The sequence below is a fragment of the Salvelinus sp. IW2-2015 genome, linkage group LG2, assembly GCF_002910315.2.
Source record: "Salvelinus sp. IW2-2015 linkage group LG2, ASM291031v2, whole genome shotgun sequence".
NCBI classification, from domain to species: Eukaryota; Metazoa; Chordata; class Actinopteri; order Salmoniformes; family Salmonidae; genus Salvelinus; species Salvelinus sp. IW2-2015.
This window is the reverse complement of record NC_036839.1, coordinates 14,180,490-14,206,250: the sequence shown is the minus strand read 5'-3', so window position 1 is coordinate 14,206,250 and position 25,761 is coordinate 14,180,490. Positions and strand designations below refer to the sequence as shown.

General features: G+C 40.5%; 1 protein-coding gene across 2 annotated transcripts in view; it reads right to left on the bottom strand.

Annotated features, from left to right (window-relative positions):
• The window catches only part of LOC111974800 (beta-1,3-galactosyltransferase 1-like), a 113,592-nt gene that overhangs the window by 31,918 nt on the left and 55,913 nt on the right, over nt 1-25,761 (bottom strand). The gene's annotated exons all lie outside the window — the stretch shown is intronic.

Sequence of the window (25,761 nt, the reverse complement as noted above, 5' to 3'; positions counted from 1 at the left end):
TTGATTTGCACTTTTCGTACCAAAGTACTTTCATCTCTAGGAGACAGAACGCGTCTCCTTCCTGAGCGGGTATGACGGCTGCGTGGTCCCATGGTGTTTATACTTGGGTACTATTGTTTGTACATATGAACGCGGTACTTCAGGCGTTTGGAAATGACTCCCAAGGATGAACCAGACTTTGGAGGTCTAACATTTTTTCCTGAGGTCTTGGCTGATTTCTTTTGATTTTCCCATGATGTCAAGCAGAGATGCACTGAGTTTGAAGGTAGGCCTTGAAATACATCCACAGGTACACCTCCAATTGACTCAAATGATGTCAATTAGCCTATCAGAAGCTTCTAAAGCCATGACATCATTTTCTGGAGAGCAGGGGCATGGCTTGGCTTAATTCACAAAGTTAGTCAGTTCGTTCTTTGATGCCACACTGGGAATAAATCCTTAATCCTCTTAAATAAGCCTCATAACAACAACTACAAAGGACCGGCAGATAGATCCTCTTTAAGTTGAATGAGTAGGGCAATTACATTCCCTCCCCCAGCAGAATCACTGATTTATCCCAGATGCCAGGCAGAAAATGCAGCTTTCCATGAGATCCTATATAGACCCACTTGGTGGGAAAGCTGTTGTTGCTAATTTTAAGCATGACACAGCAGAGGCTGTAAATAAATCATTAGGCATGTCTGAAACAATAAGGCTCATCTCTCAGGCTGCACTGTTAGACGGCAGGTGGTGTCGGGCTGTGGGCTGGGGGAGTAATGATGAGGACAGGAGAGAGGGGGGGAGGGGGAGAGGGGGGGGGGGGGATCTATCTGTCTGGAGAGATGAGTCAAATATCCTAACTCCCAGTCCTGCGGGGAACCTATCAACCCCTTATAAACCCCCTAAACCCTCTGGTAACAGATGCCTGAGACGTACTGTATCTCCACCAGTATTGTGTATTGTGCAGAGCTGCTCTCAAACACAGKGCTGGATCCCTGCTGGGTTGAGGCCAACAGCACTCTGCACAGATGATGCTGCCCACTGATCTTTGCTCTCTTCCCCAGGGCCTGCCATACAGTGTCCAAAAATGCACCAAACCAAAGAAGGACATGTCATGGACTTCCTATTTATCAAAAGTAGAGCACACCTTGACAGTACAGTGTGCCGTTGTCTTACAAAAAACTTCTCCACACCATCCCTCTCTCTTCTGAATGGTCACAACAAAGGTACAATTTTTGTGGCAAAAATATTACTGTATTTTGACTTTACTTTCTAACTACAGGGTTCAGGTGAAGGCTGTGTGTAGCTGTGTAGGCCAATATACAGTAATGTGTCAGTGTTATTCACCGCTGGTCTGAAAAGAGGGAGCCCAGACCACTGCAGGGAGCTATGACACATTACTGCAGAGGAAATTAAGAGCTAACTTTTACATCATTACTAGTGCSCTGTGCAATTACCCACCATGCACTGCTCAACCTAATGAAGAGACAAGTATAATAACTATGGACACCGTAATACCTACATTTTTATCATCACAACAGGACGATGGCAGATGGTTATGCACTACATGGCCAAAAGTATGTGAACAACCCTTCAAATTWGTGGATTCAGGCTATTTCAGCCACACCCATTGCTGACAGGTGTATAAAATCGAGCCCACAGCCATGCAATCCCCATAGACAAACATTGCCAGTAGAATGGCCTTACTGAAGAGCTCAGTGAATTTCAAAGTGCCACCATCATAGGATGCCAACTTTCCAACAAGTCAGTTCTGTTCTGCTAGAGCTCCCCGGTCAACTGTAAATGCTGTTATTGTGAAGTGGAAACGTCTAAGGGCAACAACYGCTTAGCCACAAAGTGGTAGGCCAAACAAGCACACAGAACGGGATCCCCGAATGCTGACGCGCACAGCGCMTAAAAATTGTCTGGCCTCGGTTGCAACACTCYCTACCGAGTTCCAAACTGCCTCTGGAAACAATGTCAGCACGAACTGTTTGTCGGGAGCTTCATGAAATGGGTTTCCATGTCCGAGTAGCCGCACACAAGCCTATGATCACCATCCACAATGCCAAGCGTCAGCTGGAGTGGTGTAAAGCTCGCCTTCATTGAACTCTGGAGCAGTGGAAACACGTTCTTTGGAGTGAAGAATCATGCTTCACCATCTGGCAGTCCATGGGAAGAATAATGGTCTGGGACTGTTTTTCATGGTTCGGGCTAGACCCCTTAGTTCCAGTGAAGGGAAATCTTAATGCTACAGCATACAATGACATTCTAGACGATTCTGTGCTTCCAACTTTGTGGCAACAGTTTGAGGAAGGCCCTTTTCTGTTTCAGCATGACAATGCCCCCATGCACAAAGCGAGGTCCATACAGAAATGGTTTGTCGAGATCGTTGTGGAAGAACTAGACTGGCCTGCATGGAGCCCTGACCTCTACCCCATCAAACACCTTTGGCATGAATTGGAACGGTGACTGCTAGCCAGGCCTAATCGCCCAACATCAGTGCCCGACCTCACTAATGCTCTTGTGGCTGAATGTAAGCAAGTCATTAGACTTTAGAACACCTACTCGTTCAAGGTTTTTATTTATTTGTACAATTTTTTACATTGTAGAATAATAGTGAAGGCATCAAAACTATAAAATAACACATATGGAATCATGTAGTAACCAAAAAAGTGTTACAAAAATCTAAATATATTTTATATTTGAGATTCTTCAAATAGCCACCCTTTGCCTTGATGACAGCTTTCAACACTCTTGGCATTCTCTCAACCAGCTTCATGAGGTAGTCACCTGGAACGAATTTCAATTAACAGGTGTGKKTTCTTAAAAGTAAATTTGTGGAATTTCTTTCCTTCTTAATGCGTTTGAGTCAATCAGTTGTGTTGTGACAAGGTAGGGGTGGTACACAGAAGATAGTCCTATTTGGTAAAAGATCGAGTCCATATTATGGCAAGAACAGCTCAAATAAGCGAAGAGAAACAACAGTCCATCATTACTTTAAGACATGAAGGTCAGTCAATCCGGAACATTTCAAGAACTTTGAACGTTTCTTCAAGTGCAGTCGCAAAAACCATCAAGCGCTATAATGAAACTYGCTCTCATGAGGATCGCCACAGGAACGGAAGACCCAGACTTACCTCTGCTGCAGAGGATAAGTTCATTAGAGTTACCAGCCTCAGAAATTGGAGCCCAAATAAATGCTGCAGAGTTCAYGTAACAGACACATGTCAACATCAACTGTTCAGAGGAGACTGTGTGAATCAGTCCTTCATTTTAAAATTGCTGCAAAGAAACCACTACTAAAGGACACCAATAATAAGAAGAGACTTCCTTGGGCCAAGAAAAATGAGCAGTGGACATTAGACCGCTGGAAATTTGTTCTTTGGTCTGGAGTCCAAATGTGACATTTRTGGTTCCAACCGCTGTGTCTTTGTGAGACGCGGTGTGGGTGAACGGATGATTTCCGCATGTGTATTTCCCACCGTAAAGCATGGAGGAAGAGGTGTTATGGTGTGGGGGTGATTTGCTGGTGACACTGTCTGTGATTTATTTAGAATTCAAGCCACACTTAACCAGCATGGCTACCACAGCATTCTYCAGCAATACGCCATCCCATCTGGTTTGGGACAAAGACCCAACACACCTCCAGGCTGTGAAAGGGCTATTTTACCAAGAATTAGAGTGATGGAGTGCTGCATCAGATGACCTGGCCTCCACAATCCCCCYACCTCAACCAAATTGAGGTGGTTTGGGATGAGTTGGACCGCAGAGTGAAGGAAAAGCAGCCAACAAGTGCTCAGCATATGTGGGAACTCCTTCAAGACTGTTGGAAAAGCATTCCAGGTGAAGCTGGTTGAGAGAATGCCAAGAGTGTGCAAAGCTGTCGTCAAGGCAAAGGGTGGCTACTTTGAAGAATCTCAAATATAAACTATATTTTCATTTGTCACTTTTTGGGTTACTACATGATTCCATATGTGTTATTTCATTGATGTGATGTCTTCACTATTATTCTACAATGTAGAAAATAGTAAAAATAAAGAAAAKCCCTTGAATGAGTAGGTATTCTAAAACTTTTGACCGGTAGTGTATGTGAAGACATTATGATATTTAAAGCACTTTCTTGAATATATTAATATAAATAATAKATCTCAGATCTAAATAAGATGTCTAAGATAAGCAATATGTCAACTGCTCTTGAAAAATAATTCTAAAGTCATATCAACATGAATTAATTGATATGACTTCTAAAGTMCAATCTTTTCCAAGCCCACCACCTACTAGTACTTTTAACAGAAACTTTAAATTTCACTTTATGGAACAATTTACTTTACCATCCTCTGACACCCTGCCTCTGGCCCCATGGTGAAACCAATACCTTTATAGAAAAAGTATCCAATTTGGGAAATGGAAGGTATATCCCATACACACATGATGGATGTCTAAATGAGGCAAGACTGACATCTTCTTTGTGGTGGAGACAAAGTTATTCACATCTCTCTAGCCAAGCCTTTTAAATCTGAGCCATGCTGATAAAATGGTAATCAATGGTTAGGTGTTAGTTTTACAAAGAAGACTGTGTAGTTCCTTATGAATCAGCTTAACAGAGACTTTCCATTCTACTTTCAGTGAATCTGCTCTCAGGTTCTCCGGCTGTCCCCATAATTGCTCTTTCTGGAAAGAGGGAACGGCTCAAATTTAAATAAAGATAGGGGAGTTTTCTGCAAGCGCAGCCACCAGCTTCGCAAACGATTCCTTAAACACAGTTATGCCACGCCAAGTTAATTGGCTCTGATGTGTCATCCCAGGTGACACCGGCCAAACTTGCATTACTTGTTATCTAAAATATGGAAAATCATATGAGACTAACGCTGGTTTCAGAACTCCATCAAACTATGCTAATCAGTCAAACTTCTGGAGTGAACATACCATGACAGGAATTTATTGACCCTGCTGTCTGGGAGACGGAAGCTGCTGTGGTAAATGCTGATGAACCACGTCTGAGAACGGTGAMGGTTCATGAAAAACAACCCTATTCTGGGGAGGGGAAATACATCCCACTGTAAACAAACAACTACAGATGCCGTCGCAAATGAGCGCAATAAATTCTCTTTTGAAATGTAATTGGCGTAAAAGACATCTGCCAGAAGCTGACAGCTTTCGGATGAGGAGAGAATGAAATCCCTGGTTCTCTCTCTTCCAGCACGTTGATTGCTCTGTTAGCCACAGGGACAGTACTGCCAAAGTGAAACTAAATTCATTATTGGTATTCTATTACAGATGGCTGGCTCACTAGGGGAGAAGATGAGTGTTTGACATGAGTGAAAGCAGGAACAGAACGTCTTAAAGGGCATTGGACACTACATGCTTCTGCTGTCTGAATGCAGGGAAGTGAACATAACCTATTCTAGACACATAAGACGTTCACAGGAGGTAGATAGAAATACAGTACTTTCCATTTATTCTCCAGGTTTGTGGTGTGCCATTGGGATTCACGAGTGGCATTTTATAGAACCCTTTGTTCATTGTCTGTTCAAGCTCAATTTCCCTCATTTGGATTATCCTACCCACGGACCCAAGTCAAAATATCATGAGCTGGATGTTTGTCTCAATCCTCATGGCTAATATGTGAGCAGTGAAATGTACATCTTGGCCATACTATTTTCTGCGCAATAACACATCACAGCTGGAATGTTGTTGACAAATGTACACTGTCAAGATATTATGCAAATACTCATCTTTGTGGAAATGTCAACGAGAATCAGTCCTGAAATGCCAAGCAAACACACTCTGCTCTGAGTGATATTACAACCTGTTCTGAAGAAATCATGCAAAAATCACTCTTTACTAAAATTCCAGATTTTAGTACGCAAGCCTTGACTTCAGGGCAAAAAACACAAAAACATACTTATTTTATGTACTTAAAATAGTCAAATGTTTGCCTTCAATTGGAAATCCATTTAAGTGTTTGACAGTTAAAACAATTAGCCATTATCACAAAACATAGCAATGATGGAGAGATTTGCATACTGCTGCACACTATAAACACGGTGCAAAGTAAAACCGCCTTGTCTCTTCAGTGAGAGGTCAACGAGTTCAGTGAGGCAGGTGCTGCTGAAGCCGTGTTTCTGTGTGCGCTTTAAAATCAGACAGCCCGGATCCTCTGCTCCTCACTCCTAGCAGCAGGTTGAGATTCCTACGTGAGCCCGAGCACATGTAATGASGGGATGTTTGTTGCAGAAGAGATCTCTCCAACCAAAGATGCCAGAGCACTGAMCAGGTAGGTAGTCATTAATGTGGCAGATGGGGTGCTTCTGCTGATTGGTCTCTATGCTGGTTTTTCTTTCCTCATCACATACAGCACTGGAGCTCTGCCGCAGCTAAGAGGAATGCACMCTCCAATCAAAGGGAAAGGGTGTGTGGACTACTGTAATCTACTGTAACATAGAAACAGCTCTCGAGGCTTCATTGTGCTTGTGCAACACTACCACGCAATCAATCATTCAATCAATCAATCAAACTGAGAAGATGTGTAGCAATAGATCAAACGTGGGGGAAATCGTATGAGTGACAATTTGAGAAYATGTTAGCTTCTCCCTACTTCCTGTTATCTCATCAATAACTTGACTTCAACGTGTATGGACAGAGAGTCCCTCTGTGCCAAATTGATTACATTTTCACAGTAAGGTTATCATGCCCCACATTCATTCATCATGTCTTCCACCAGAAAGCAGAGCAGAGGGAGGCCTAAGGGCTTCCACAGCATGCAATGATCTTCTCAGCAGTTGGTGAAAACCACTATTGGAATTATCGAAAATGTACAATGATGTGTTTACATAATTATGAAAGCAAGAACACATCCTGGAAGGACATCTCTATTATGTAAATGCATTTATACTGCTTGCCATTAATAAACACAATATTCTTAACATGCGGCGGTCCATCCATGTACAGCTTATCAGAGCAACCTTTTCATTCAAAGAAATGACTTGTTATTTTCAATAAAAAAACATGTACTGCCCCTTTAAAGGCACTAGTCCTGAATTGAGATGAACATTAAGATGTTAGCAGCTAACATATAAGCAGTGCAACAATGGTGGTACTACTTTCATTTTTTCCTACTCTAACATAGAAAGCATTACTCTGTATTAGAATTACATTAATATCTCCATTCTGCCTCCAATTAGGCTTGATTTATGATTAAATCACCGACACAACGGTGGTAGGCCTGATCACTGACGACGATAAGACTGCCTACAGGGAGGAGGTCAGAGACCTGGCAGTGTGGTGTCAGTACATCAACCTCTCCCTCAACGTCAGCAAGACAAAGGAGCTGATCGTGGACTACAGGAAACGGAGGGCCGAGCACGCCCCCATTCACGTCAAAAGGGCTGTAGTGGAGTGTCCAGAGCTTCAAGTGTCCACATCACTGAGGACCTACCATGGTCCAAACACAGTCGTGAAGAGGGCAGAACAATGCCTCTTCCCCCTCAGGAGGCTGAAAAGATTTGGCATGGGCCATCAAATCCATAAATTCTACAGCTGCAACATTGAGAGCATCTTGACTGGCTGCATCCCCACTTGGTATGGCAACTGCCTGGCATCCGACCGCAAGGCGCTACAGAGCTCCCTGCCATCCAGGACCTCTATACCAGGCYGTGTCAGAGGAAGGCCCTAAAAATTGTCAGACGCCAGCCACCCAAGTCATAGACTGTTCTCTCTGCTACCGCATGGCAAGCAGGACCGAAGCACCATGTCTGGTATCTAAAGGCTCCTGAAAAGCMTCTACCCCCAATCCATAAGACTGCTGTGCAGTTAATCAAATAGGCTATCTGGACTATTTGCATTGACCTCCTTTTTTGGGGGACTGACTTTCAAGCACTGGCTCTATGCACACTCACTGGACTCTACCCACACACTCACACATACTACATTGACACTTCAACACACACACACACTATATACGCTCACACACACAAAACACACACAACCACACACCACCACAAAACCAACACACACCACACACACACACACCAACAACCACAACCACACACACACACAACAACACACACACACAACACACTCTTTCACACTCTTCACACCTGCTGCTGCTCTGTTTATTTATCTATCCTGATTGCCTAGTGACTTTTACCCTTACCTACATGTACATAGTAACTCAATCACCTCAAACAACTTGTACCCAGTACATTGACTCGTAGCGGACCTCTTTGTATATTGTTATTTTATTATGTTACTATTTCCTTATTTGTATTTTTTTTAGCACATTTTTGTACTTGTTAACTCTGCATTTGGGAAAGGGCTCGTAAGTAAGCATTTCACGGTAAAGTCACACTGTTGTATTCGGCGCATGTGCCACATGGGAAAACAGATGATTTCTGATAGGGTAAATTTGAGACTGGGACAATGGGTATGTGAGGGCACTTTGCTTACAGCGAGTTCACCCTCAATTCCCTCAGCTCCCTACCTCCCAACAGCTTTAATCAATGAGTCAAAAACCTCTAATGCATTTCATGGACATTGTTACCATGAGGCAAGATCATGTAAAAATGAAAAGAGCAAGTCAGGAACGGTTCGCTGCACTCTGTGCTGGCTTGTGTGAAACAATGGTTTACTTAATCACTCTTTTTTGAGCTGATTACAATGGCTTTAATCCATAATCTTGGAATAAATGATACTTTCATAGAAAATCTACAGAAGAGGCAATATATTTGACTTTCCACGTTAACCTCAGGGGGCACATAATTGAACCTGATGAAGGACAATTTCAGCTGAATATAAAGTATCATTTGTTCTTCTTTCTACATTAAAATAACTGCCCGGTGTTTCCTGTCACGGATCTCTCTGAACTTTAATTACGACCTGGCCCTATCCCAATGACTATATTTCCTCATATACAGTGGGGAGAACAAGTATTTGATACACTGCCGATTTTGCAGGTTTTCCTACTTACAAAGCATGTAGAGGTCTGTAATTTTTATCATAGGTACACTTCAACTGTGAGAGACGGAATCTAAAACAAAAATCCCTAAAATCACATTGTATGATTTTTAAGTAATATTAGCATTTTATTGCATGACATAAGTATTTGATCACCTACCAACCAGTAAGAATTCCGGCTCACAGCCTGTTAGTTTTTCTTAAGAAGCCCTCCTTTCTCCATCTACCTGTATTAACTGCACCTGTTTGAACTCGTTACCTGTATAAAAGACACCTGTCCACACACTCAATCAAACAGACCAACCCAAAAATCCAAATCACATTGTATGATTTTTAGTAATTAATTAGCATTTTTATTGCAAGACATAAGTATTTTACATCAGAAAAGCAGAACTTAATATTTGGTACTGAATCCTTTGTTTGCAATTACAGAGATCATACGTTTTCCTGTAGTTCTTGACCAGGTTGGTAGGTGATCAAATACTTATGTCATGCAATAAAATGCTAATTAATACTTAAAAATCATACAATGTGATTTTAGGGATTTTTGTTTTAGATTCCGTCTCTCACAGTTGAAGTGTACCTATGATAAAAATTACAGACCTCTACATGCTTTGTAAGTAGGAAAACCTGCAAAATCGGCAGTGTATCAAATACTTGTTCTCCCCACTGTATGTGCCCTTTGTTCACCATGGTGGTGTTGATTATTGTTACAATGTCCTTTGGTGCATGTGAGTACCTGTGCTGTGTGTTTTGGCTTTTGTCCCTTGGATGGCGATGATTACGGGTCTCGTCCTGTGTGTTAATCATTGTGCGCGTGTGTTATTTATTCGAGGTACTCCTCGCTCTTTTGTTTTGGGATTCTACCCTGTGTTTTGTTACGTGTTTGCTCGGTCTTCGTCCCCGTGACTTTACACGGCACGCCGTAATTTGGGCTTAATAAAAAAAAACTATTACGCATTCCTGCACCTGTCTCCCAAATCATTTATACCAACGTGACATTTCCAAGTTTCTATGAATTTTTTTAATGTATTTTTTATTTAATTTTACCGTTATTTTACCAGGTAAGTTGACTGAGAACACATTCTCATTTACAGCAACAACCTGGGGAATAGTTACAGGGGAGAGGAGGGGGATGAATGAGCCAATTGTAAGCTGGGAATGGTTAGGTGACCGTGATGGTATGAGGGACAGCCTGGGGGTTAACACCCCTACTCTTACGATAAGTGCCATGGGATCTTTAGTGACCACAGAGAGTCAGGACACCCATTTAACGTCCCATCCGAAAGACAGCACCCTGCACAGGGCAGTGTCCCCAATCCCTGCCCTGGGATATTGGGATATTTTTTTAGACCTGAGGAAAGAGTGCCTCCAACACTACTTCCAGCAGCATCTGGTCTCCCATCTAGGGACTGACCAGGACCAACCCTGCTCAGCAACAGAAGAAAACCAGCAGTGGGATGCAGGGTGGTATGCTGCTGGCTTACTGTATATACTGTATGATACTGAAAAACCGTATGACATATAATTACTTACAATATGAGTGAAATATGGTAATATTTTTTAATTTATTAAGTATGTAAAAATCTGCTTTTCTGTGTTGGAATGGTGTGGGCGTATACCGGTCATTAAAAATATTCATGCAAGTAGACCGCTGATTGACCAATTCATCCTCCTCAGGGAGATGACATCATGTTCTATGAGGAAATAGGAAGCAGTTTTGAAACGGCCTGTTTGACATACAAGTTTGAGGTGGGTTTATTTAAGTGTTTTTCCTGCAATTTATGCTCTGGCCACACATAAAAGGATGAGGATGAGTCAACAACATTATTTGGATATGAGTTAACAGAATATTAACTTTTAAAAGTGAGATTTTAACTGGGCAGTTACTTTAAGCTCCCTCAATTATTTTCAGAAAACTCACAGTTAATGTTCTCGTATACAGAGCCCTTTAATTGTACTGTGACTATGATAGTGTGACTTTTAAATTACATTACTTAAGACATGTCTTAACCAAATATTTCTTAAACATCCCTCTTGATTTTCTGCCCCATTAAAAACTACGTAACAGCATATACTGTATCTTGACAACCAAAATCAGTCCCTCCAGGATTCGCAAAGGTTTCTGTAAAATCAACAATTCCCTGCATATTATGTGTGGGCTTGCAAATTTGACCAATTACAACACTATTTCCTCATAAAACAGTCAAATTAGCATAATATAACTTTATTTTTGGTTTATATTTTCTTTTGTGGTGCTACTATTACTGCCTATGATGTTTAGGAGGCAGCTACCGTAGCTGGATGATATTAACATCTACGACATTGTTATAAGGGAGTGGGAGACTATCGAAACATGTCACTTTCAGGGTTTTATCATTGTTATTTATCAAAATTAATGAACGCGTTAAATTATTATGTGACGTGCAGTCATAGTCAGGTCCTGATTGGTCAACAAGCTTATTTGACAAGTCAAATAGTGTTATTTGACACGTCAAATAGTGTTCAAAAGTATATTTTTTGACACGCAAAGACCCAAACGGCGTTCCATAGGTTGGGAATTAAACGACTAAACAAATGAACAACGAAACAGCACAGCAAGTAAGTGAAAGAAATAGGTTTTGATGATGTTTTACTGGAAATTCGGACATACGTAAATGCCAACAAAATAACTTTTTGGTCAGTGTGGTGTGTGTGTAACCTTTATTTAACTAGGCAAGTCAGTTAAGAACAAATTCTTATTTACAATGACAGCCTACCCCAGCCAAACCCGGACGACACTGGGCCAATTGAGCGTCGCCCTATGGGACTCCCAATCACGGCCGAATGTGATACAGCCTGGATTCGAACCAGGGACCATAGTGATGCCTCTTGCACTGAGATGCAGTGTGTCACATGGATGACGCTGGAGAGACGAAGCAGGTACGGGGAGTAAAACATTTAATATAGAACAGACATGGAACGAGATGGTAACAGCGTCAGCAAACAGGTAACACAGACAAAAAACTATTAATGCAGAAGCGGGGAACAGAGCAGGGGAACTGACAAATATAGGGGAAGTAATACTTAGACAATGTGAGTGAGTCCAGGTGAGTCCAATATCGCTGATGCGCGTGACAAGGGAAGGCAGGTGTGCGTAATGGATGATAGGAGTGCGTGATGCAGGGCAGCCTGGCGCCCTCAAGCACCAGGGGGGCGGAAGAGCGGGAGCAGACGTGACACAGTGCCTTAGACCGCTGCGTCCATGTGTGTGTTAACTATTTAACTGTACTAGAATGCTTAAAAGGCCGCTAAAGTTGTAAATATCGGTTATCGGTATCGTTTTTTTGGGCAAGMAAAATATCAGGTATCGGACAGCTAGCATGTCTTTCTGTGCTGCCGATGGCTAGCTGTGCCGCCAACGTATGCCAGCACGGCATTATGGGAGTTTTTGCTCTCTAAAATCGGAACGGAATAAATGCAATTTCACATTGTAACTTGTTCGTAATACAATGTTTTTGTACATGAGTTGTTTTATTTGAATACTGTCAACACTGAAAGCACCTAGCAATGTATTAGAGATGTGAGACAGGATATGTGTGCCTTTTTTCATGCTCCTCTACAGAACAACTTGTCAGATGGTGCATTGAAGACTGATGTGTTCCTGTCCTGTCTTTTCATAATTTCATTGCAGGTATGGTTTCATTGTCTAAGAATTACTACCTTACGGTCTTTGTATTGAAGGTTGTTTATTATTTTATTACATACCTAATGGCTTTATGTATGAATGCGATAGTGTGAGTCCGTGAAAACAATGAGAGAGGAAGGACAACTTGTCCGATGGTGCATTGAAGACTTGTGTTCCTGACCTGTCTTTTCATAATATCATTGCAATCTACATAAAAGCCCTAAAAGTTAGCTGTGGTGTCGCTCTTCATTTCTTGGTGGTTCTGTGATACATGTAAAGACCGCTACATTGTCATTAGCTAGATAGGCAGAATGTCAGACAAAGCTTTGAAATTGTGGAATTGTGCACTTGTCTTGACTCTGGTTCTCCCATTAGAATCATCAAAGGGAATATTTGAGAGGGGGAGAACACAATAAAACCAGAAGATGATAGGTATGACAAGATGTAGCCGTTACCATCTCATCAAAGTGAATATCAGTATGACACAACTTCCTCTGCAAAAAGACTGTGTGATTAAAACATGGCACCAAAGCCACAGCGTGTTGTTAATACAGCTACCATATTGCCTTAAAGCAATATTAGCCATCATTACAATATCAACTCCAATTGATGATCACAGAAAAGTACACACAAAAACTCGCAAGGGCAGGGTAAAGCTGATCACATGCAGACAAACAGAGAACAGACGATCACTAAACTACCAACTTAATCCAGTTAAAAGCACATGTCGGACAAAGGCAGAAATCAAAGCAGATCTATTGATGTGATTGGGCAATCTGGGTTAACCAATGGCCTAAAGGGCTGCTCATAAACAGGTTAGTAGGAGTCAGCTAATGTAGTTGTGATGAATCCAGGCAGTGACGCATTGATAGATAGACACAATAAAAGATGGGAGAAGGGGAGGTAATTAAGGTTCCCATTATCCAAATGTCCTTATCTCCGCACACTGTTAAAGGCTTACAACGTCTCCCCTTGTATCCTCTAAATGCGTGACCTCAGTCAATGCAAACAGTCAGGCATGGCTCTGCTCTGCTGTCACATCCGTCCCCATCGGGATAGGATCACCATTAATTGACATATTATTTTGCAGGAGATTCCACAGTTTTCATCTCATTATCTGACAGTTTGCAGTTCCCCTGTCGACCTTGGAGAACCTCTGTCACCGTGAGATTATCCCTCTTCTTCAGCCTGACGGCACAAGACATTTCATTCCACTTTGGTATCGTTCAACAGCAAACACTGAACAGGCATGAGACAGGCCTACATGCTTGAGGATTAAGCTGTATAAGGTGCAGTGACCTTTTTGAACTGTATTATGCCCATGACGTTATCAAATGAACATCCCATATCAAAACAAATTATACCTGACTCATGTTTGAAAATATGAAACAGCGCATAATAGGTTGAAATGCCTTTAAGAAACATTTATTCAGTATTGATCAAATTGTAGTATACTGTAATACATGTGTGAAATCCATATTACCATGACAATATGATTTCCCCTTAACTTCCATACACAAAACACATTGATTATGTGTGAAGTGAAGGGTCCATATGTTTCAAAAACATATCATTCTGCATTTCATAAAATGTTTGTGTCATAGAAACCGATTATTGTTTCGTATGTTGCATGTTGAAGCTCAAATTCAGTTTACAGTTAAGGCTTATCGTTTTTTCATAATTTATATATATTATTCAATCAATGTTTTTCTGTTAAGATACAGTTCCCCTGGGAATGGGGTAATAGCTGCCATTCACAAAGAATATTCCATTACAGAACCTTTTAGTTTTGATTATGGCAGAGGGATATTCTACCGAACAGTAGCTAGCATGCGACAACAAGCAGTAGACATATAAAGTACATGCCAGCACTTAATGGGCAACAATAATTAGAGTTGCATTACAAAACAAAGTTGAAAAGAATACAGGCACTAAATGACCCTGTTCACATTCAATAAAGGTTTGACTCACATAAAGCTACCAGGCCTAATCTATTAAACTCTCCAACTCGCAAGCACAACTGCCACATTCCACGTGCTAGTCAGAACCAGGAAACCCAGACATTTCCAACTTGCTAGCTGGTTGTAGTTACGTGCCGTGTTCAACCAGTAAGCAAGTGGGACATTTCAGAGTTCCGACTAGCATGTGAACGCTGCATCATTCCTATTGGTGCGCAACTGTTATATTTGACATGTAATTAAAGTAGGTAATTCTTTGGTAACTGAGATCATAAATCAACAGGTGTGATTAATACACTTTCTTAGACAAATAGAGTATCACTCTCAGAAAGAAAGTGTATGGTTAGTGTACAGTATTGTTCCCAGGGGGTCATAAAGATAAACACACATAATGTACCTTCAGAGGTGCACATATAATTTCACATGGTACTGTTCGTGTGGATAATCTAGTACGGTATATTTTTATACCCAATATTTTGAATATAAAGGTACAATCATCACACACTGTCATAAACTATGCCTTTCATTATCATATTTCCCAGCATGCTCTATTGCAGGTAGATTTTTTGAATTGTATGTTTCAATTTGTGTGTTTTTGTATGCACATTGACTGATGCTACACAAACACATTTTTTCTAAACTAATTCAATCTATTAGTAGTAGTTGGATTTATTGCACTCCTTACTGAGATGGTTGTTCCTGTTTACATGTTTTAGGTAGTCTCACTTGTGCATTTTCTCATTCTAAATGCAGGTTGCGGCTGATTAAACGTTTTTAATTTTTTATTATATCCTAAATCTGGCTGGATTCTAATAGGAATTACATATCACTTCGCAAACCAGCATAATGTGACTTGCCCAATTTGGCCTGCAAACCAGGAGTTTCAGACCATTGTGATGGGGTAAAACTAGGCTGTCAAAGTATGGTCTTATGATACATGTAATGTATTGTCAGAAAGAGTTTAATTTCAATGATAAAATAATAACTTACTCACTACGGTTGTATATTTTCCCGGTATTTTACAAATAATCTATCCTGACAAATCACTTTTCTCCCGGGTAACCCGGTATTTCCTGGCAAAACCGTAAGTGTCATGTTAAGGCATATAAAGCATATACAGTGCATTCGGAAAGTATTCAGACCCCTTGACTTTTCCCACATTTTTTACACTAGTCTTGTTTAACATTTCTGCAGCATTGAAGGTCCCCAAGAACAGAGTGGCCTCCATCATTCTTTAATGGAAGAAGTTTGGAACCACCAAGACTCGTCCTAGAGCTGGTGTATGTGTAAATTAGACGCGCATTCAGTCCTTATATTAGTGAAGCATAGGCTATGCTGCAGCAAATGTATGCCTACCGGTCACAAGAAAAAAAGGTACCATGATGAGGTGATACATGCATTGTGAACTGCGCTCCATACTGAGATGCATTGTCAGTCCCAACCCTGAGTGTTGATGATTGATCATGCAGATAGCAGAGAGAAGGCCATAGAGAAGACAGATTTAGACATCACATATAATTTATGTGTTGATAGAAATAATTTTGAATAATTTACCAGTTTCTCGCAGTTATTTGTCTCAGGAAAAGGGAGTGGGTTTGGTCCGGAAATCTTGGGAAATCTCGGTAACCCGTTTCCCGGTATTCAACCATATTAGACACTCACTTGGAGAAGGCTACAGGACTGGAAGCCATTGAATGCAACAACCATGTCTCTGTCATTGGTGGTACTGGTAACTCTAAAATGAACTTGAAAGGCACCCTGGGAAATATGCAAATAAGGCTTTACCCCCTTTAGTGTTAAAACAACACCCAAAAACCTTTTTAGAGGTAATTTTTGGCATTTAAAAGGAACAAACGGCTTTGTCACTGTAGTGGTACCTTAAAAAGGCAAATGTTTACCTTTTCTAAAGGTTTGCTTTGTATCTGTGGACTACATATACATTGCCTTCAGAGGGTGTTCACCCCCTTGACTTTTTCCAGATTTCAATTCAGATTTGTGTCACTGGCGTACACACAATTACTCATAATATCAAAGTGGAATTATGTTTTTAGATATTTTTACAAWTTTTTTCTAAATTAAAAGCTGAAATGTCTTGAGTCAATAAGTATTCAACCCCTTTGTTATGGCAAGCATAAATAAGTTGCATGGACTCACTCTATGCACAGTAATAGTGTTTTACCTCATCTCTGTACCCCACACATACAATTATCTGTAAGGTCTCTCAGTCACGCAGTGAATTTCAAACACAGGTTCAACGACAAAGACCAGGGAGGTTTTCCAATACCTTGCAAAGAAGGACACCTATTGGAAAAAATTAAAAAGCAGACATTGAATATCCCTTTGAGTATGGTGAAGTTATTCATTACACTTTGGATGGTGTATCAATACACCCAGTCACTACAAAGATACAGGCGTCCTTCCTAACTCAGTTGCCGGAGAGGAAGGAAACCGCTCAGGGATTTCACCATGAGACCAATGGTGACTTTAAAACAGTTACAGAGATTAATGGCTGTGATAGGAGAAAACTGAGGATGGATCAACAACATTGTAGTTACTCCACAATACTAACCTAAATGACAGAGCAAAAAGAAGGAAGCCTGTACAGAATAAAAATATTCCAAAACATGCATCATTTTCAATAAGGCACTAAAGTAAAACTGCACAAAATGTGGCAAAGAAATTAACTTTATATCCTGAATACAAAGCAACACATCACTGAGTACSACTCTTCATATTTTCAAGCATGGTGGTGGCTGCATCATGTTATGGGTATGCTTGTCATTGGCAAGGACTAAGGAGTTATTTAGGATAAAAATAAATGTAATAGAGCTAAGCACAGGCAAAATCCTAGAGGAAACCTGGTTCAGTCTGCTTTCCAACAGAAAAATTCCCCTTTCAGCCAGACAATAACCTAAAACACAAGGCCAAATATACACMGGAGTTGCTTACCAAGACGACATTGAATCTTCCTGAGTGGCCTAGTTACAGTTTTGACTTAAATTGGCTTAAAAATCTATGGCATTACTTGAAAATGGCTGTCTAGCAATGATCAACAACCAACTTGACAGACTTTTTCAAAGAATAATGTGCACATATTGTACAAATCAGGTGTGCAAAGCTCTTAGAGACTTACCCAGACAGACTCAGAGCTCTATTTGCTGCCAAAGGTAATTCTAACATGTATTGATTCAGGGGTCTGAATTCTTATGTAAATGAGATATTTCTGTATTATTTTTCAATACATTTGCAAACATTTCTAAAAACATGTTTTTACTTTGTATTAGAGCGGCTTACTGTGTGCAGATAGGTGGAAAAAAACCATTTAATTCATTTAAACAAGGCTCTAACAAATCAAAATGTGGAATAAGTCAAGGGGTATGAATACTTTCTGAAGGCACTTGTCATGACGTTGGCCTGTTGGGGGAGGTTTATGACCCCCATAAATACCTTTCCCCTTCTCTCTCTCTCTACTTTATAGAGTTGACTCTTGTAAAGCCTTTGTAACATAGAGAGTCTGGTAACATCAAAAGGGAAACGGAACCATATTTCGGTAATCCAACTAGTTGAAAATATGCGTTGGTACTTAATGAATATGATCTCAATCAGTTGTTGTCTGAGACATTACTACTAATGACAGATGACATAAACTGTATCTTGGAATGTCGACACATTCTAGTTATCAGATTCACATGAATTTTTGACATTTAAATGTTTAAATATGAAACTATTTGTGAAAAGATGAAATGTAATTTTAGCTTCTTAAATGAGAGAACGGTTTGTCATAGAGAAACTCTGCTCAATCAGAGTCCCGCCCAAGTGAACAGACTTTGGTTGTAAACTATGAAACACGCCCTTCTTTCACCACTAATAAAACCGTTGACGAAAATTCAACTTGCTGTTCCGAGGACGTGAGGACGACGTCCCACGTTAACTTCTCACGAGTCACCAACCCTGATCCGGTAGCACCCCCACCCCCACCCACTGAGTAGCATAGCTAGCATAGCGTCACAAGTAACTTGTAGCATCTAAATATCATTAAACACAAGTCTAAGACACCAGATGAAAAGATACAGGTCTTGTGAATAAAGCCACCATTTCAGATTTTTTAAATGTTTTACAGGAAGACACAATATGTAAACTATTAGCTAACCACGTTAGCAAAGACACGATATTTTTACTCCCAACAGCTTTTTCCTGCGTCAGTAGCTATCACTTATTCGACGAAATAAAAATATATATAGCCACTAACCAGAAAAACAACTTCATAAGAGACAGTCTGATAACATATTTATGGTATAGCATAGTTTTTTTTTTTAAATGTGCATTTTTCAGGATAAATCACAGTTCTACATTGCAGCTGCAATCTGAAAAGGTGCCGACCAAGCCAGAACAATTACAGAGACCAACGTCATATAACTAATTACTCATTTTAAAACATTTCAGAAAAATACACAGCGTACAGATATTGAAAGCCCAACATCTGGTGAATCCAAACAATATTTCAGATTTTATAAATTTTATAACGAAAACAAAATGTAGCGCTACATTAGCATAGCTATACCAGGCAGATTCGGCTGGGCGCCCACGGCAAGTTCACATGCCAAACAGATATGATATAACATCGTAAATTGGGTCTTACTATGGCTGATCTTCATCAGAATGTTGATCAAAGTGTCCTTTGTCAAGATGAGTCGTTGGTTCCGTTCAGACATGTTCCTTTCCCACTCCATTTAGCACAGGTACCGGTCGAGTGGCACGGATTTCTCAAACGATACTAAAATCAGACAACGAACACCGCAAACTCCCGGAAAAATTCAAATAATCTAGATAAACTATATTGAAAAAACATACATTACGATGATATGTCACATGTATCAAACAAAATTCGACACGGAGATAGTTTTCATACATAACGCCAGCAAAACAGTACACAATCGCAGCTCCAATTCGAGCGATTCAGTAAACCGGAAGTTGTCGGTCACGCCAAAGAAATGGCTCCTATTTCACGTCAGTCCCATATAACAAAGAATTTCTCCTCTGACGTCCTCTTGACAACCAGAGGAAGCGCAATGAAGTGTGTTTCTGGTCATAGGGGGCACGACCATATACAGTGGGAGAACAAGTATTTGATACACTGCCGATTTTGCAGGTTTTCCTACTTACAAAGCATGTAGAGGTCTGTAATTTTTATCATAGGTACACTTCAACTATGAGAGACGGAATCTAAAACAAAAATCCAGAAAATCACATTGTATGATTTTTAAGTAATTAATTTGCATTATTGCATGACATAAGTATTTGATAAATCAGAAAAGCATACTTAATATTTGGTACAGAAACCTTTGTTTGCAATTACAGAGATCATACGTTTCCTGTAGTTCTTGACTAGGTTTGCACACACTGCAGCAGGGATTTTGGCCCACTCCTCCCTACAGATCTTCTCCAGATCCTTCAGGTTTCGGGGCTGTCGCTGGGCAATACGGAGTTTCAGCTCCCTCCAAAGATTTTCTATTGGTTCAGTCTGGAGACTGGCTAGCCACTCCAGGACCTTGAGATGCTTCTTACGGAGCCACTCCTTAGTCCATGGCTGTGTGCTTCGTGTCGTTGTCATGCTGGAAGACCCAGCCACGACCCATCTTCAATGCTCTTACTGAGGGAAGGAGGTTGTTGGCCAAGATCTCGCGATACATGGCCCATCCATCCTCCCCTCAATACGGTCAGTCGTCCTGTCCCTTTTGCAGAAAGCATCCCCAAAGAATGATGTTTCCACCTCCATGCTTCACGGTTGGGATGGGTTCTTGGTTGTACTCATACTTCTCTTCCTCCAAACACGGCAAGTGGAGTTAGACCAAAAAGCTCTATTTTTGTCTCATCAGACCACATGACCTTCTCCCATTCCTCCTCTGGATCATCCAGATGGTCATTGGCAAACTTCAGACAGGCCTGACATGCACTGGCTTAAGCAGGGACCTTGCGTCTGCAGGATTTTAATCCATGACGGCGTAGTGTGTTACTAATGGTTTTCTTTGAGACTGTGTCCCAGCTCTCTTCAGTCATTGACCAGGTCCTGCCGTGTAGTTCTGGGCTGATCCTCACCTTCCTCATGATCATGATGCCCCACGAGGTGAATACTTGCATGGAGCCACCAGAGCTGGATTGACCGTCATCTTGAACTTCTTCCATTTTCTAATAATTGCGCCAACTTTTTCCTTCTCACCAAGCTGCTTGCCATTGCCTGTAGCCCATCCCAGCCTTGTGCAGGTCTACAATTTTATCCCTGATGTCCTTACACAGCTCTCTGGTCTTGGCCATTGTGGAGAGTTGGAATCTGTTTGATTGAGTGTGTGGACAGGTGTCTTTCATACAGGTAACGATTCAAACAGGTGCAGTTAATACAGGTAATGAGTGAGAACAGGAGGCTTCTTAAAGAAAAACTAACAGCTGTGAGAGCCGGAATTCTTACTGGTTGTAGGTGATCAAATACTTATGTCATGCAATAAAATGCAAATAATTATTAAAAATCATACAATGTGATTTTCTGGATTTTGTTAGATTCCGTCTCTCACAGTTGAAGTGTACCTATGATAATTACAGACCTCTACATGCTTTGTAAGTAGGAAACCTGCAAAATGCAGTGTATCAAATAATTCTTCCCCACTTTATAGGCAGAGCTTTGAAGCCAGCATAACACATCTTGATTTATGTTCTTGGTCATGAAAGTGCTGTGAAATGACTTCTGTATCACTCAGAGACAAAATTGAAACGGTTTTAGAAACTAAGATTGTTTTCTTTCCAATGGTATTATTTATATGCATATAGTAAGAGCAATAATTGAATAAGAGGCAGTTTAATCTGTAGAGCAAAATATCTAATGCGAAAATAGCACCCCCTGTATTCTCAAGAATTAAAAGGGCTCAGATAATAACCTAACAAAATTAGCATCGTGTTCAATGTGAAGGTGACGACGACACGCCGAAAGGATGAATTTCGACTATACCAGCCAGAATATAGCACAAGCTTAAAAGTATCAACTTGGTAGAACTTTGAACTATTATTCACTCCAAAGTGATACCTCCTAGCCGTTGAAAAGCAGCAGCCGCTGTAAACGTGGGCTGAGGAAAGACAGACGACGTATCCAGTCTAACACACACAACATACTACAACGTTATACAGTTACCAACCAGAGACATTCTTCAGAGGACAAGAGATCCCTGCTGGGCAACCCGGCCTTCCATCTACGACCAACCTATTGAAGCGCAGCTCAGAGTAAATATTTATTGCATTTTTCTTTTTCCAAATGGGCGGTTATTTAGAATGCATAAGATTCTGTATTTACGATAGCATAGCTTCTCCCTTTGTTCCTCAGTCTTCCCGCTCTTTCATTCAAAACCCAACCCCCTTTCTTTGTGTAACCAGCCGTCATATCTGTTCCGTCCGCTAGGGATGTTTTCCTGTATGACATAATTCGTAATCAATGTATGATCCATTCTGTGTAGATGTAATTCTGTGTGATTATTTAGTAAATAAATAATTAAACCAAATTTTGTATTGCTGATTCAATTTGTTATCCAGGGTTCGTGAAGATAACCAATAATTTACAACTTTCAGATGAGACTGAATAAAGTGACGACTAAATATTGACTGCTACTGATGTAAAAGATTACTAGGTCTTTAAGAGTTTATTCGGAAGATAACAGCTCTATAAACTTTCTTTTGTGATGCCCCGACTTTCTAGTTAATTACAATTACCTGATTAGCTTAATCAGGTAATATTAATTACAGAGAAATTATTTTATAGAATAGCATGTCATATCACTTAATCCGGCATAGCCAAAGAGACGACACACTGTAAGAAAGGTACTTTTTCGTCCCTTAAGTTACACTATTGGCTCTTTTAAGGTACGAACTGCAGGGGTACAATTATGTACCTATATCTAAAGGTACAATGGGCCTACCTTAGGGTACACAGTAAAATCGCAAGAGTTAATTAAAATCCTATGGAGTAAAATCTAACACTATTTTGGGATTTATTTGGTCTTGACATTTTTTAGGTTTGTTAAAACAACACTAAACGGAGTAAATATCTAACTCCCAGAAAGTTGCTTAAATGTATATCCAATTGACATTTTACTATTTTCAGTGGAATTTTTGTTATCATCGCCATTAGCATTAAAAACAATTATATGTTGTTTTGAATTAACAACCATCTACAGCAGAGTACTTTTCTCTTTCAGTTCACTTCCTTTGAGTTATAAGGGGCCTTATTTGAATAGTTCTTCATATGTTATCTAATCTCTGTAGGAAGCCAACTTGCAGGAAGATATTCAGGATTTTTACATCACTCACAACTTGCATTTAGAATGCCTGTCAGAGTAGGGAAGCTGGAACAGCTGGAACAACTATCTCACCAACGGTTGCTATAAATCCAACCACTTGCAGATTGGATTAGTTTGAAACATTTACTTTTCTTATCTTTGTGTAGCATAAGATCAAAAACAATCAATGTACATGCAAAAACACAGATATTGAAACAAACTATTTTTAAAATAACCTGCAACAGAGGATGCCGGAAAATATGACACTGAGGCCTCTCCCACATCCGTGGATAACGCCATAGATTTAACACCCTGTCTCTGGTTACTCTTAATGGCGTTAAAAGTACTCTGCCCAATGAACTCCAGCTATCAACACTAACTCTCTTGAGGGTTAAGATAACTCCCAGTAGAGTCAATTTAACCCTAACTTTTAAACACTGTGATTTCAACTATCCTTGATTTACTGTGTACCACTTCAGTGACAAGTGTTTTTAACCCTTTAAGTACAATTCTAAACTTTTTTTCTGAGAGTGTACTGTACAGGACACAGAGAGAAAAAAAATGACCAATCACATGACTGCACTGTCCTGTTTCTACACACTTGTGTTTGCCTGTAGCCTTCTGGAAGTGCTTCTCTCCTTTACCTTTTTTTCTCACTCTCTCCCAAACGCTGTGTTGAAATATGCATTCGGATTCAATATGTTGTAAGTTTAGGGATCAAAAAGAGAATGGCAGAAGAAGGCCTTTTCCCTCTGCCACTCGCATGTGATAAAACCTGCTTTATTTTCCTTTACCCTTTTCATGCAAACAGCATTCCTTCTATAATGTATGATTCCAGACACAGCTGTGAAGCAAACACAATTACAGTTGGTCACTTGCTCAGACCTTTTGTCTCCATTAGTCACCAGCCTATAAAGATGGAACACTTTACTGTTAGATGTCTTCCCCACTTCCCTTCACCTCCCCTGTCCATTCTCCTCCTCTCTCAAATCAACACCTCTCATTCCAAGCTCGCTCTGCTATGGTATGTTTTTGGATGAAATAATATTCATGTTGTACTTCCTTACAATATTGTACTTTTCAAAACATGGACTGACTATCATTTCGCTACACTCGCGATAACATCTGCTAACCACGTGTATGTGACCAATAACATTTGATTTGATTTATCATTAGAGATAATTGAAGGGCATTATCATAGAATGTTGGAGGCTGACAATGAGACAGTATGACACATTTTCTTGTCTCTGTTTAGCCAACACATTTTCAAATGCTCAATTTGCCCTCTTATAACTTTGTCTGTGTGTGTGTATGGTGTGTTTGTGTGGTGGCAGAGAGGTGATAGATCAGCAGTGAGAGCTCAGAGGCCCCAGCAGAGGCTTTTCAGGAGCCAGAGGGGATACAGGGAAGAGGATGGTGAGTCTGCAGCTCAGTGGCCGTTCCTCACTGTCACATCGCAGGACAGAGGTCACATCTCTGACAGAGGACAAGTCTCTCTCTAGAGGTACCGGAGCTCCAGCTAAGTTTGGGCTGCAGTGGGATGATGTAAGGAGCCAGGTCCAAAAGCCTTACAGGGTAAAATGAGGTGATGCAGGCTGAAATGTAGCCCTGCTTAAATTCAATGCACTCTTGGTGAAACGTCACTTACAGCCCAATCACTGTACCGTGACATAATGTGTGAATTAGGGGACAGGAAATGGGGCCTAAAGTTTGCTTAGAGGTGAAAAGGTGGACACTTTTAGCCAGAGTTTCAAGGTTCACAACCAGAGTTACATAATTATGCAAGTGGTTGTGCAATATAGGTTAATGAACACATACATGCAAATATGGTATTTCCCCAATACACTGTACACAGCCAATAATGGCAAGGTACAGTATGAAATACATGAAGCATGCTAATCATGTTCTTTCACTGGTCTTGATTGGTATGGCCACTCTTCATGAGCAGATGGCCCCAGCAACCATGGCAGAGCTGCAATAGCTCCAACTCCTACGACGGAGATAGAGCGATGGGCTGGAACATTTGGGCCATGTGATGAGGCATGTGCCCCAGGGATGGGAAAAATATTGTCCCTCCAACAGTCCAACTACTTTAGGGCCACAGGCATACATAATCCCTCTAAAGAGTGCATGGCCTTGAAAACAGCCTAACTTTAATCTTTTTCCAGAGCTCATTTGAAAGCTATTCACTCCATTCATGGGGAGAAACACTGCTAGCTAAAATGTTTACTGTAAAATCAATACTATCTTTATTCTCGGTGGTACTACAACAAAGTGACTTATGTTCACCGCATCACAGGGAGCTCATAACTTCTCAAGCTTTGTTCAGCCCCCATTCTCAGTTCAATGGACTCACATTCTCAAGTGATGAATGGAAAGGGAAGTGAAGGAGGACACGGTAAATGCTGCGTCCAAATCCATGTGTTTCACTCAATTTTCTCTTGGATGAGGTATCAAAGTATAACCCTAGAATTCCTTCAACAACAAAATGGAAAATACAGTGCCTGAGGTGTTCAACAGACTTGAATAGACGTTGGTGATGTAAAATATCTTTGTTTGTTTATTCTTTCACTTAAGTTTTAGACTATTCATCTAGTCGTGGTTTATAGTCTTTATGCTGCTCCTCTTCAGTATTGCCCTCAGCTGTGAGACACTAAAAAATGAAGAAAGTAGCAGATGCTGTCGATGATAATTATCTTTAATGTAACACAAGCAAATCCAACAGTAAGGATATGGTACACATCAAACCCCAGCCATTTCCTATAAACAATCTGCAAAATACCAACTGCACTGCTCTGAGCCAGCAGCAATCCCCTTTTACTATAAGCATTACATCATGTGAGACATCGTAGCTGTTATTGCTTTTTATTGATTTTCTTTTTAA